Raw genomic sequence first — 11,941 nt, 5'->3', positions numbered from 1 at the left:
AAATTAAAATGCTCTAGACATCGATGACCTTTGGATAATATTTCATTATTTATGAAAATTTTGAAAACTCAATTTTTAATCATCACATTTAAAAATATTCTAAATTCCTCCATTCCGTTAATGGCTATAAAAATTTTAGGAAATCTGCCATTTCACTAGAACGTCCACGTGATACAAATAACTGAGTTCGAACACTTGATTGGCCACGTGATAAAAAAAAGAATCGATTGATATTTTAGTTGGAATTTATGTCATACGAAAGAAGTGGTATATTAGGTTGATTCTTATTGTCAACATGATAGATCTAGAACATTTCTAAAAGATAATAAATCCAAAAAAATTGTTGATAACTTGATCTAGTCAACGAAAAGGAGATTGGCCTTTCACTATAATTTTGCATCAATTTGAAAAACTCAAAAGACATTTTTTGTACCAAATTATTCGAAAGTAACTTTGAAAACGGTGGAATTTTTTAAGTTTACCTGCAAGTTATTAGAAAAAAATAAGGAGGATAAAAAGTGAAATTAGAGAGAGAATCGATGGGACACCATGAAAGCATCCAGGATCAAAACCAACAACCTAGTAAAAATCTCGAAATCTGATAACAATTCCCTGTAAAAGTGGGTTGAAACTCGGACAAGGCTGGCTTCTTCCCATGCAGAATGCATGACAAAAATTAAAATAAGATCTTGACATGTCTGTTTAATTTCCTGCCCGTTGCCTTCGTAACTCTCGCAAGTCGTAACTACTATCTTTCAACCCAAACAAATCACAACCCTTGGATAAAGGCAGCCTATATATATCCATCTCTCCCTGCATGTATAAGGTAGAGGGAAATAAGCAAAGTTGAAACCAAAATCTAGCGCAAAGAGCAGTGAGACAGAGGCAGAGAGTAAGCTCTGTATGGAGGATTCAAGCCATTCTAGTTCAGTGGTGGAAGACCCTCTATCTCCTCCTGCTAGAAGAGGAGGATGGAGAGCCATAATGTTTATAATAGGTAATAGCCGATGTGATATGGAATTCTTTTCTGTGTATGTTCATATGACTTGATGTTTGTTTTTGCCATTTGAAGGGAATGAGACTTTCGAGAAAGTGGCTTCCATGAGTTTGATTTCCAATATTTCAGTGTATCTGAAAACGGAATACAATATGGGAGGTGTCTCTGTTGTTAATGTGGTTAATATCTGGTCTGGATTCTCCAATATTACTGGTGTTGCTGGTGCCTATATTGCTGATGCTTGTCTGGGCAAATTTCTTACGCTCCTCTTCGGCTCCATAGCATCATTTCTGGTAAAATGCTATGCTCCGGACCACTAGTTTGAACTCATTTGCAGATTAACCTAAATGTCTTCCTTTTCTGCTAATTGATTTCATAATTTATATCTTGCAAGCTTAGCACCAGACAGTTATGCATACTGAGGTTATTTAACCAAAGGCAGAAAGAAAATTAATGAAACAGTTTGGATTCAAATTTTTTTTATAGGGCATGGCTATGATGACCCTGGCCTCAGCTGTACCTCGTTTTAGACCCTCAGCCTGTGAAGGTGAGTCTAATTGTCCTCAACCTCAAGGCTGGCAACTTGCTATCCTTTTTGCAGGCCTTGGCATGTTATCTATAGGAGCAGGAGGCATAAGGCCCTGCAACATTTCATTTGGTGCTGATCAATTCGACACTTCTACAAAGAAAGGAAGACAACAACTAGCGACTTTTTTCAATTGGTGGTACTTCTTCTTTACTGTTGCCCTCGTAGTAGCCCTCACTGCAGTTGTCTATGTTCAGACCAATATCAGCTGGGCTGTAGGCTTTGCAATCCCAACAGCTTGCCTTGCTTTATCCACTATTATTTTCTTGATTGGCTACAATACTTACAACTATGTGAAGCCTCAAGGAAGTATATTTGTAGACATGGTCAAGGTGATTGCTGCTGCCAGTAAGAAGCGTCGTTTTACTATAACACCAGGGTGGGATTACCCTTTGTACAATCCTCCTGTAGCAGGATCAGATCCATCAGCAATGGAACTCCCACACTCTGAGTGGTTCAAGTTCCTTGATAAGGCTTCTATAATCACTGATCCAAGTGAATTGGACAACCACGGTATGGCTAAGAATTCTTGGAGGCTATGTAGTTTGCAAACAGTGGAGCAACTGAAATGCTTACTGGCAGTTTTGCCTGTTTGGGGATCGGCAATTGTTTATTCCATTGTTTTAGAGCAATGCAGTACATTTGGCATCCTTCAAGCGATTCAGGTGAGCAACTCGATTGGTTCACATTTCAAAATTCCAGCCGGTTGGATGAACCTGGTGCCCATGCTTGTAGTAGCAGTATGGATCTTCATATACGAGTGTATTTACATCCCTCTGGCACGGAAAATCACCAAACAGGATAAAAGATTGACGATACAACAAAGACTTGGCACTGGCTTTGTGATGTCGATCCTTAGCATGCTGGCTTCTGGGATTGTTGAGAAAAAGCGGCGTGATTCAGCTTTGAGCCATGGTTTATTTGCTTCACCCTATAGTCTCGCACTGCTCTTGCCGCAGTTTGTCCTAGCAGGTTTGGCACAAGCATTTGCTTCGGTGGCTTTAATGGAATTCTTGACCACGCAAATGCCAGAAAGCATGAGGACTGTGGCGGGGGCACTATTCTTCCTCGCCCTATCCATAGCAGGCTACCTAGGCTCCCTTCTTGTCACAATTATCCAAAATGTAACCGAGAAGTTTGGCAAAACACCATGGTTGGGTGGCAGTGATCTTAACAAAAACAAGCTTGATCTCTACTACTACGTCATAGCCACTCTTGGAGTTGTAAACTTATTGTACTTCTTATTCTTTGCCTCCCGTTATGTGATAAATAGCAGTGATGAAAATAGGACAGAGATGCGATTGAAGAGGCCTGGTGCTCGCGGATCAAGAAGCACATCCCAATGTGGATTAGCGGACGAAGAAAAGGTCGTTGGAATTGCATGATAGAAAAACTGATTACGGATGCTACTCTGCTGGTTCGGTTTCCAAAGGAACCTTATAGATTTCTCGAAACTAGCTTATGTATACTTGAATTCTTTTATGAACTTTGTAATTATTCTCTTTCATACTCTCTGGTCACACATATCTTTTTTTTTTTAATTAATTATTTTCTGCACCTATGCAGCCCTATTTTCAATCAGTACTAACGAAATCCAAGTAATTGCATGATTCCCAGGCTCTTCATCCTAGTTAAGCCTAAATAATCCAAAGTAGTGCATAGACAATTGTCTGCAACCTTGGACATGAATTTAAGCTCATATAGTGATGGTGATGTTTAGGAATAGAAATCCTCTGCACTCTCATTGGTGCCCCCATTCTGATTTACTGCCAAGTGTTCCGCAGCAAGCACCCTATCAATAAATCACGTTACTCTAAAGATGTTAGTCTTTCAATCCTTTAATCTTTCACTCTTTCCCTTAACCAAGAGAAGAAAACAGAATTCTGAAAACCATCACTTATCATCATCTTAGCTCTAGCATTATGTTCTCCAGACATGACAAAGTTTCAAGAAAAAGAGCAGAGAAACAAAGATCCAAGGTGCTAATAAAGTCATACAGAAAAGCAACCTACCAAGTATGAAGAAGAAGAAGAAAAAGGAAAATGCAGATCTCATTTTTGGGAGAAAGTTGTTCCTCTTGTATTTTTAAGAGAATCATACTCTTCAACGGTTACAAAATTATACATATACTCATTTTTAAGCACACTCCCGAAAATGTAGCCTAGGAAAAATAAAATCGATGAAAAAGGAATGTAAAGCACCAAAAACGAGATAATATTTTTTGTGCACTAACGGCTGTAATAAAGGAAAGAAAGAGAAGGCCTTTGGCTTATACAAGAAACAAACCAAAACGACACTCATATTGAGCGTTTAAATGAAAACTTAAAATTGCTAAGTAAACGACAGTTTACTAAGCCGTTTAAGGACTAAGACACAAAAAGACACAAGCAGCTCCATGTTCATAAACTTAAAACACTGAAGAAACTATGCGACACCGTTTTATATTGCATTGAATTCTACTTCAACCTTCAGTTGCTTCTCGCCTTCATCTGAGATTGAATTTCTAGATTGAAGGTCACTCTTTCAACACTCCCCCACGACTTGTAATCTAGCAAACACCGAGACGAGTCTTGAGAGTTTCAAACCTTTCTTTGGATAAACCTTTGGTCAGTATATCAACTGGTTGAACCTCTGTACTGCAATATTTGAGTTCAACCTCCTTCTCATTCACAACATCTTTAAGAGCATGATGTTTCACCTTAATATGCTTGGTTCACCTGTGATAAACTGGATTTTTGGCTATTGCAATAGCTGATTGGTTGTCAACAAAGATCACAGTACCGTTTTCTTGTTTAAAACCAAGATTAGCTAGTACTTGTCTTAGCCACTTCAATTGATTTACTACTGAAACTATTGCAATATACTCAGCTTCTGCAGTAGATTAACCAATAACACTTTGTTTTTCGAATTCCATGAAAATACTGCATTACTAAATGAGAAACAAAACCCAGTTGTGCTTTTGGAATCATCAAGTCACCTTGCCCAATCATTGCCACTATAACCAACTAACTCTCTTTTATCATGTTTCACATGCATTAAACCAAAATCAGCAGTACCTTTGACATACTTGAGGATTCTCTTGGTTGCTGTAAAGTGTAGCATAATGGGGGATTGCATAAACCTGGATAGTAAACATGTAACATACATCAAATCGGGTTTTGTAAAAATTAGATAAAGTATTGAACTTATCATGCTTTTGTATATAGAACCATCTGCTGCTGCAGAACCATCAACCCTGTTGAACTTTTCTCCTGAAGCTAGTGGAGTGTTTACTGCCCGGCAAAAGGACGTATTGAATTTTTTTAATATATCTTCTGTATACTTAGTCTATGTTAGAGTTGAAGCATGCATTGACTTTGTCATTTTGTCTAATATGGCTTTGCTTCGTTGTTCTGGTTGTTGAGTGTTTTGCACAGGTGTTTATGATGTGTCATCTTGCATGCTTATCCTTTGATGCAGCTGAACACTTGTCTCTTGTGTTAACAGCTGTTAAGCTTATATAATTTGTATAAATATTTTGCTTATAGTTGAATGAAAGGTGTACAGAACCTTCAGCTAATCCTTCTCTGCTTTATCAGTTTCTTACTTCATACCAGAGCAGAATTTGTTATCGTTTTTGCTCTGCTATAATTCAACAAATTTGTCTTCTCCCATAATTTCCTTACATGGTATCAGAGCTGACATCCGGTCCTTGTGCTTGCTAAAGAAACTCTTTTTTTATTTATTAAAAGTTCATTCCTTAGCACAATGTCAACCTCTACTGTCACACAGCAAACAGCACCTATTTTTTATGGTTCCAACTATCCTGTGTGGCCCATCAGGATGAAAGCATTCCTTAGGGGAGTAAATTAGTGGAATGTGGTTGAAAATGACACACTAGAACCAGTTCTAAGAGATAATGCTACACTTGCACAAGTGAAGCAATATGAAGAGGATATAGCAAAGAAATACAGAGCTTTGTCCTTTATACACTCAGCTATTACTGAGTCTGTCTTCAGTCACATCATGAGTTGTGAGACAGCAAAACAAGCTTGGGATAAGCTTGAAGAAGAATTTCTAGGATCTAGTAGAAACAAGCAGATTTGGCTTCAAAATCTGAGGAGGCAATATGAATTGTTAAGGATGAAAGATAGCCAAAATGTGCAGAAGTTTATTGATGCTGTGATGAAGGTAGTCAACCAAATTCGATTGTTGGGAGAGAACTTGTCTGATGCTAAAGTTGTAGAGAAGATACTTATAAGCTTACTTGAAAGATTTGATGCAACAGTGTCATCTTTTGAACAGGTAAGGGATATCTCTCAACTTTCTATATCTGATTTGGTAAACATTCTTGAAGTTGATGAACAGAAGAGGACTGCAAGGAAGAATGATAAGTCTGATCTTGCCTTGACTGTCCGGATGAAAGGCAAAGCACATGCAAAGGCATCAACCAAGAAGAATTTGAGTGAAGTTAAAGAGAAGGGAAGCATTCAAGGTAAAAGGGTTCAAAACAAGAAAACAAAATTTCCAGTTTGTTCTTTGTCAAACCCTGCTTTGTAAAATAATTATAATGACATTCACATGCTCGATAGAATGTTTGTATATTTAGGAAGTTTGAGAAATAGTTAAAAGACGATATTGCCCCTAATGGTACCATTGAGTCGATTAAGCCTCGAACTAGTTCAAATAGGAATTTTAAGGTGAAATTAAGAGTTTCACAGTTCAGGGATGACTCAAAATAGTAATTTGGAGTTCGAGGATCAATTCGGAGTCAAACCGAAATTTTCACTATCTAGGGGTAAAATCGTAATTTTTCCACTCGCAGACAAAATTTGAGATTTTGAGAGAATTTAGATCACATTTGACAAATTGGAGAATGGTATGAGTATAAGGGATGAAAAATATGTCTATGGGCAATTTTTCAATTTTTAGGGCAAAAATGTAATTTTTCACTTTACGGGGGTAAAAGTGTAATTTTTAAAAATTTACTCCACCAAAACTTTGGAAAAGTCTAAAAATTTCATGGAAGACATGGATAAGTGAAGAGGATTGAGTGGTAGAAAAAGAAAGTCAAAAAGATGGCTAGAAAAAAAAAAAATAAAATATTCAAAAGGTAAATAAAATAATAATATTTTATTAAGCCTATTAAAAGGCTTGAAAATTCCAGAATTATTCATTGGGAGGGTCAGCCAAAACCAGCAGGAGAGAGAGAGAAATAAGAACAAACCCTAGAGTGAGAAAATTCAAAGAAAAAGTGTGATTTTTCAAGGAATCAAGTGTTTAAAGGTATGATTTTTCAAGCTTAGCTTAAGATTTATCATTTCCATGCATTTCTCCTTATTTTCCATGGTTAAATTATGTGTTTTGATGATGGATTCAAATCTGATGATATGGGTTTAGAGAGAAAAAGTTGTTAGATTAATTTGATTTTGAACTATGTTAGTGTTTAGTGTTAGTTTAGCATGTTTATGAGTAAAACAATAAGAAAAATATTCATTTTCTCCATGAATTTCTCTAGGCCGAATCTAGCCAATGGTGTGTGAGGATGAGGTTGACTTTATTTTAAGAGAATTAGATGGAAAAATGATGAATTATGAGGTTGGAAATTAAATGGAAATTTTTGGTGCAAAAAAATTGAAATTTTTACCCACTAGGGGTAAAAGCGTAATTTGTGATCCAAACTGATAAATTGGACCACATTCATAGTCATTGAGGTATTGTGGATATAATTGGATAATTGAAATTGAAATGGATGGAATTGGAGTTGAATTGGAGATTTTAGAAATTTACACCGTGTATAAGCAAGTTAGGTCGGACACTGTGATTAAGCGATTGTCCAAACATTTCACACCCTATCTAGTGCATACGCATGGATAAGAGCCTGAAATAATATATATTGATTTGACACAAACTATTAAATTTTTTGTGTCATGTATTGTGGATAGGTGGTGAGCTATTTGATACGGGTAAAAGACTACACCCGAGGACCGAGAATAGGAGTATATCTACTCCTATTATAGTGAGTAAACTTACTATCGTCTTAATTATCTAGAGTAGATTTATTTAATTGTGTGATTTTATGAAAAAAATGGTTTAATTGGAAAATTATTGTGTTTTATGGGAAAATGAGATTTTATAAAATAATTTTATAAAATTTTTACAAATTTAATAATGATTTCAAAAATAGAGTAATTGAAAACTTATACTATGATTGTGTTGTTTATCCATGATTTTACATTAAATGGCTTATGATAAATGTGGGTATGACTGGTTATTTTTATGATTTTAAGAATATGTGAACTGCTTTGATTTGCCTTGAATGTGTTAAGTGAGCCATGTCATACTATTGTGATTTTATTGGTTGGTGGATTATAAAGTAGGCACTGCAGTGACAGGGGTTCCGTGGGCCAACCTAATTAGAGGGGCACGGTTCCCAATTATTGAGCTTACCTCGATTGGAGAGGCGCGTAGGATAACTCCTGAGGTAGGATTTGAGTACACTTCACGCTGGCCACCACGTGAAACTGGGACTCAACCAATGTCTAGGAACGGCTGTGTTGTCAGAGGTGAAATGTGTTTGTGTGTGTGACAATAAATAGCCTCGGCGGTCTCGGTAAGATGCCTTCGCGGGGTATCCCCGAGAATGGATTTTTGGCAAGGGCCAAGTTTTTGAAAAGTGCATAAGCCATGTTGAGTAATTGGATGAAATCCAATTATTTATATGGGTTGGGATGAATTATTTTAATTGTCTCCTATTACTCAGCTTTAGATTATTTTGATGATGTCTGTCTACTCACTGGGATTTTATAATCTCACCCCTTCTTCCTATACATTTTTCAGGCTCAGAATAGGCAGTAGACTGTCAATTGCATCGAGAAGTAAATTTCGGAGTTTCATCCTAGAAAGCAAGGTTATAGACTTAAACCTTCTCAGTTATTTGGGGGCCCACGTGTCATTGTAATTTAAATTGCATACTCCAGTTTTCTATATTACAGTATGTATAAATTTATTTTGTTTTTATGTGCAGAAAACTAATTTTTTGATGTTTCAAAAATATACATATATATATATATATATATTGTTTTACATTAAAATAGATTATTTTAATTAATATTTTTAGTTTATTTTATTATTCAAAAAAAAAGAAAAGAAAAAAAAGAGAGAGAAATGGAAAAACTGGTACGAAAGCCTTGCGAGGTCTCGAAGGGCATTCGGGGGAAGAATGTCTGTCGAGGCTTCGCGGCGGTTGTCACGGGCTCGATGGGAGTTCCGGGTCATGACATTCTTTCTGCAAGAAAAAGAGTCACTTAGAATCATATTGTTGGTTTAGGCCAAATGCAAGGTGTAATGCTTGCAAACAGCTTGGTCATGTCGAAAAGGTTTGTAAGAACAGACCTAAAACCAAAGAAGAAGTTTCAAATGCTGTTGAGAAGATTGAAACCTCGAAAGATCAACTATTCATGGCTACCAAAGGCAAGCAAATTGATGATGAGTAGTGGCTTCTGGATAGTGGAAGTTCAAACCATGTGACATCAGATCCCACTTTATTTATAGATCTGGATACAAATTACAGGTCTAAGGTAAAAATAGGGAATGGTGTTTATCTTGATGCTGTGGGGAGAGGCACAGTTGGCATTTACACATATTCTAGCTTGAGGTACGTCCATGATGTTCTGTTAATACCAGGAATAGTACAAAACCTGCTTAGTGTAGGACAAATGTTGGAAAACAACTATGAACTGGTATTTAAAAATGGTGTTTGCACTATTTATGACTCATCTGGTGATCTGGTGATGAATGTTCAAATGAAAAATAGATGTTTTCATGTCAATCTAACTGAAGGTTGTATGCAAGTTAGTAGCACCAGTGTTGATACTTCATCTCTCTAGCATAGAAGATTAGGTCATTGTAATTATAAGTACATGACTCTGCTGCAATCTCAGAACCTAGTGGACAACTTACCAAAGTTCACCCAGTCAGCTTCAATGTGTGGTGTTTGCAAACTTGGCAAACAAAGTAGAAAACCTTTTCCAACTGATACCCCACAGAGAGCAAGAAACAAGCTCGAATTGGTGCATTTTGATGTTGCAGGGCCTATGTCTCATCAATCACTGTCTGATAACAAATATTTCATAATTTTTATTGATGATTATAGCAGATATACTTGAATTTATTTTTCTAAATCCAAGTCAGATGCCTTTGATAAATTTGTGTTGTTTAAAGCTAAAGTTGAGAAATAATCAGGCCATAAGTTAAAATGTCTCAGATCAGACAATGGTGGTGAATATACCTCCCAACAGTTTGAAGGATTTCTCATGACAGAGGGCATTAATCATCAACTAACAGTACTCTACTCTCCTCAGCAGAATGGAGTGAGTAAGAGGAAAAATAGATCCATACTGGATATGGCTAGATGCCTTCTATTTGGGAAAAGCCTTCCAAAGAAGTTCTGGGCAGAAGCATGTAATACTGCAGTGTATCTGTTGAACAGATTACCAACTAAGGCTGTGACAAGACTGACCTCATATGAAGCTTGGTACAATAAAAGACCCTCTGTTAGTTACCTCAGAATTTTTGGGAGTTTGTGTTACCATCAAATTCTAGAGAATTTTAGAGGAAAGCTTGATTGCAGGTCTGAACCTGCAGTATTTATAGGATACAGTGAGCAATCAAAAGGATACAAGTTATATCTTGTAAATTCTGACAAAGTTATTGTATCTAGGAATGTTATTTTTGATGAAAATGCTAAATGGAGTTGGGATTCATCTGAGTCAGAGACATTAAAAGCTCCATTCAGAATTGAGCTGTTTAAACCAAATGAAGATAAAATAGATTCTTCAGAGTTTACTGCTAATGCAGATGATGATGATGAGCATTATGCTATTAGAGGTACCCGCAGCCTTGTTGATGTTTATCATAGAAGTCTACTAGCCATATCTGAGCCAGATTCATACCAAGCTGCAGAAGAGTCAAAAGAGTGGAAAGCTACTATGCAAGAAGAGATTAATGCAATCAATCACAACAACACCTGGACAATTGTAGACAGACCTCAGAAGCAGCATGTAATAGAAGTTAAGTGGATTTTCAGAAGGAAGTTTAATTCTGATGGAACTTTGAACAAATGCAAGGCAAGACTCGTTACTAAGGGATATTCTCAACTTCCAGGCATTGACTTCATGCATACCTTTGCTCTAGTAGCTCGATATGAGACTATTCGACTGTTGCTGGCTATTTCAGCTGCATTGGGCTGGAAAGTATACCACTTTGATGTGAAATCGACTTTTCTGAACGGCACATTAAAGGAGGAGGTTTATGTTGAGCAACCAGAAGGATTTAAGGATGAATCTAATCCTGACAAAGTCTACAGGTTGCATAAAGCCCTTTATGGCCTCAAACAAGCTCATCGTGCTTGGAACTATAAAATTGATTCTTATTTGATGAGCCTTGGATTTGAAAAGAGCTTTAATGAAGCTACTTTATATGTGCTCAAACACAAAAATCAAGCTCAGGTGATTGTCTCTCTTTATGTTGATGATTTGATGATCACAGGCTGTAATACAACAGCAATTGACAGATTCAGATCCGAGATGGAGAAGAATTTTGAGATGTTTGACCTAGGCTTGATGAACTATTTCCTTGGAATGGAAATTTGTCAAACAGACAAAGGCATTTTTCTATCTCAAGGAAATTACATTCAAACCATTCTGAACAGGTTTCATTTGAGTAGCTACAATCCTGTCTCAACACCATTAGTCGTGAATCAAAAGCTGACAGTAGGGGATGGTTCAAAACTTGAAGATGCCACCAGCTATAGAAGTTTGATTAAAAGTTTGCTCTATATTTGCTCTACTAGACCTGAACTAATGTATTCCACTAGTTTACAGTCAAGATTCATGAAGGAACCTACCAATGTTCACCTTGCAGCTGCCAGACGTATACTTAAATACTTAAGAGGTAGCATACATCATGGCTTGTTCTTTAACAGGATGTGTGAAACAAATTGGTTGGATATTCTGACAGTGACTGGGCAGGGAGTGTTGAAGATTCCAGAAGCACTTCAGGATATATTTTCTCATTAGGCAATGGAGTTTTTTCCTAGAATTCACATAAGCAGCCTGTTGTTGCACAATCATCAACAGAAGCTGAGTATATTGCTGCTAATGTAGTAATGAATCAAGCAGTCTGGTTGAGAAAAGTTCTGAAGGATTGAACCTTTGAGCAAATAACTCCCACTAGTATTCTGGTTGACAGTAAGTCTGCAATTGCTGTCACTAAAAATCTAGTGTTTCATGGGAAAACAAAGCATATAAAGGTGAAATTTCATGCAATCAGAGAAGCTGAAAAATGGTGGTGAGATTGTTCTTGAACATTGTCCCTCA

The 11,941-nt window shown here is 36.8% G+C and overlaps 1 pseudogene; it reads left to right on the top strand.

The window, feature by feature from the left end:
- The first annotated feature begins 903 nt into the window (after nt 1–903).
- Nucleotides 904–2,968, top strand: LOC18604588 (protein NRT1/ PTR FAMILY 2.8 pseudogene; annotated as a pseudogene).
- The last annotated feature ends 8,973 nt before the right edge of the window (nt 2,969–11,941 follow it).

Source organism: Theobroma cacao, chromosome 3, assembly GCF_053813885.1.
Source record: "Theobroma cacao isolate CCN51 chromosome 3, ASM5381388v1, whole genome shotgun sequence".
NCBI lineage: Eukaryota > Viridiplantae > Streptophyta > Magnoliopsida > Malvales > Malvaceae > Theobroma > Theobroma cacao.
Note: the sequence above shows the minus strand (reverse complement) of the source record. Positions and strands in the feature narration are given on the sequence as shown.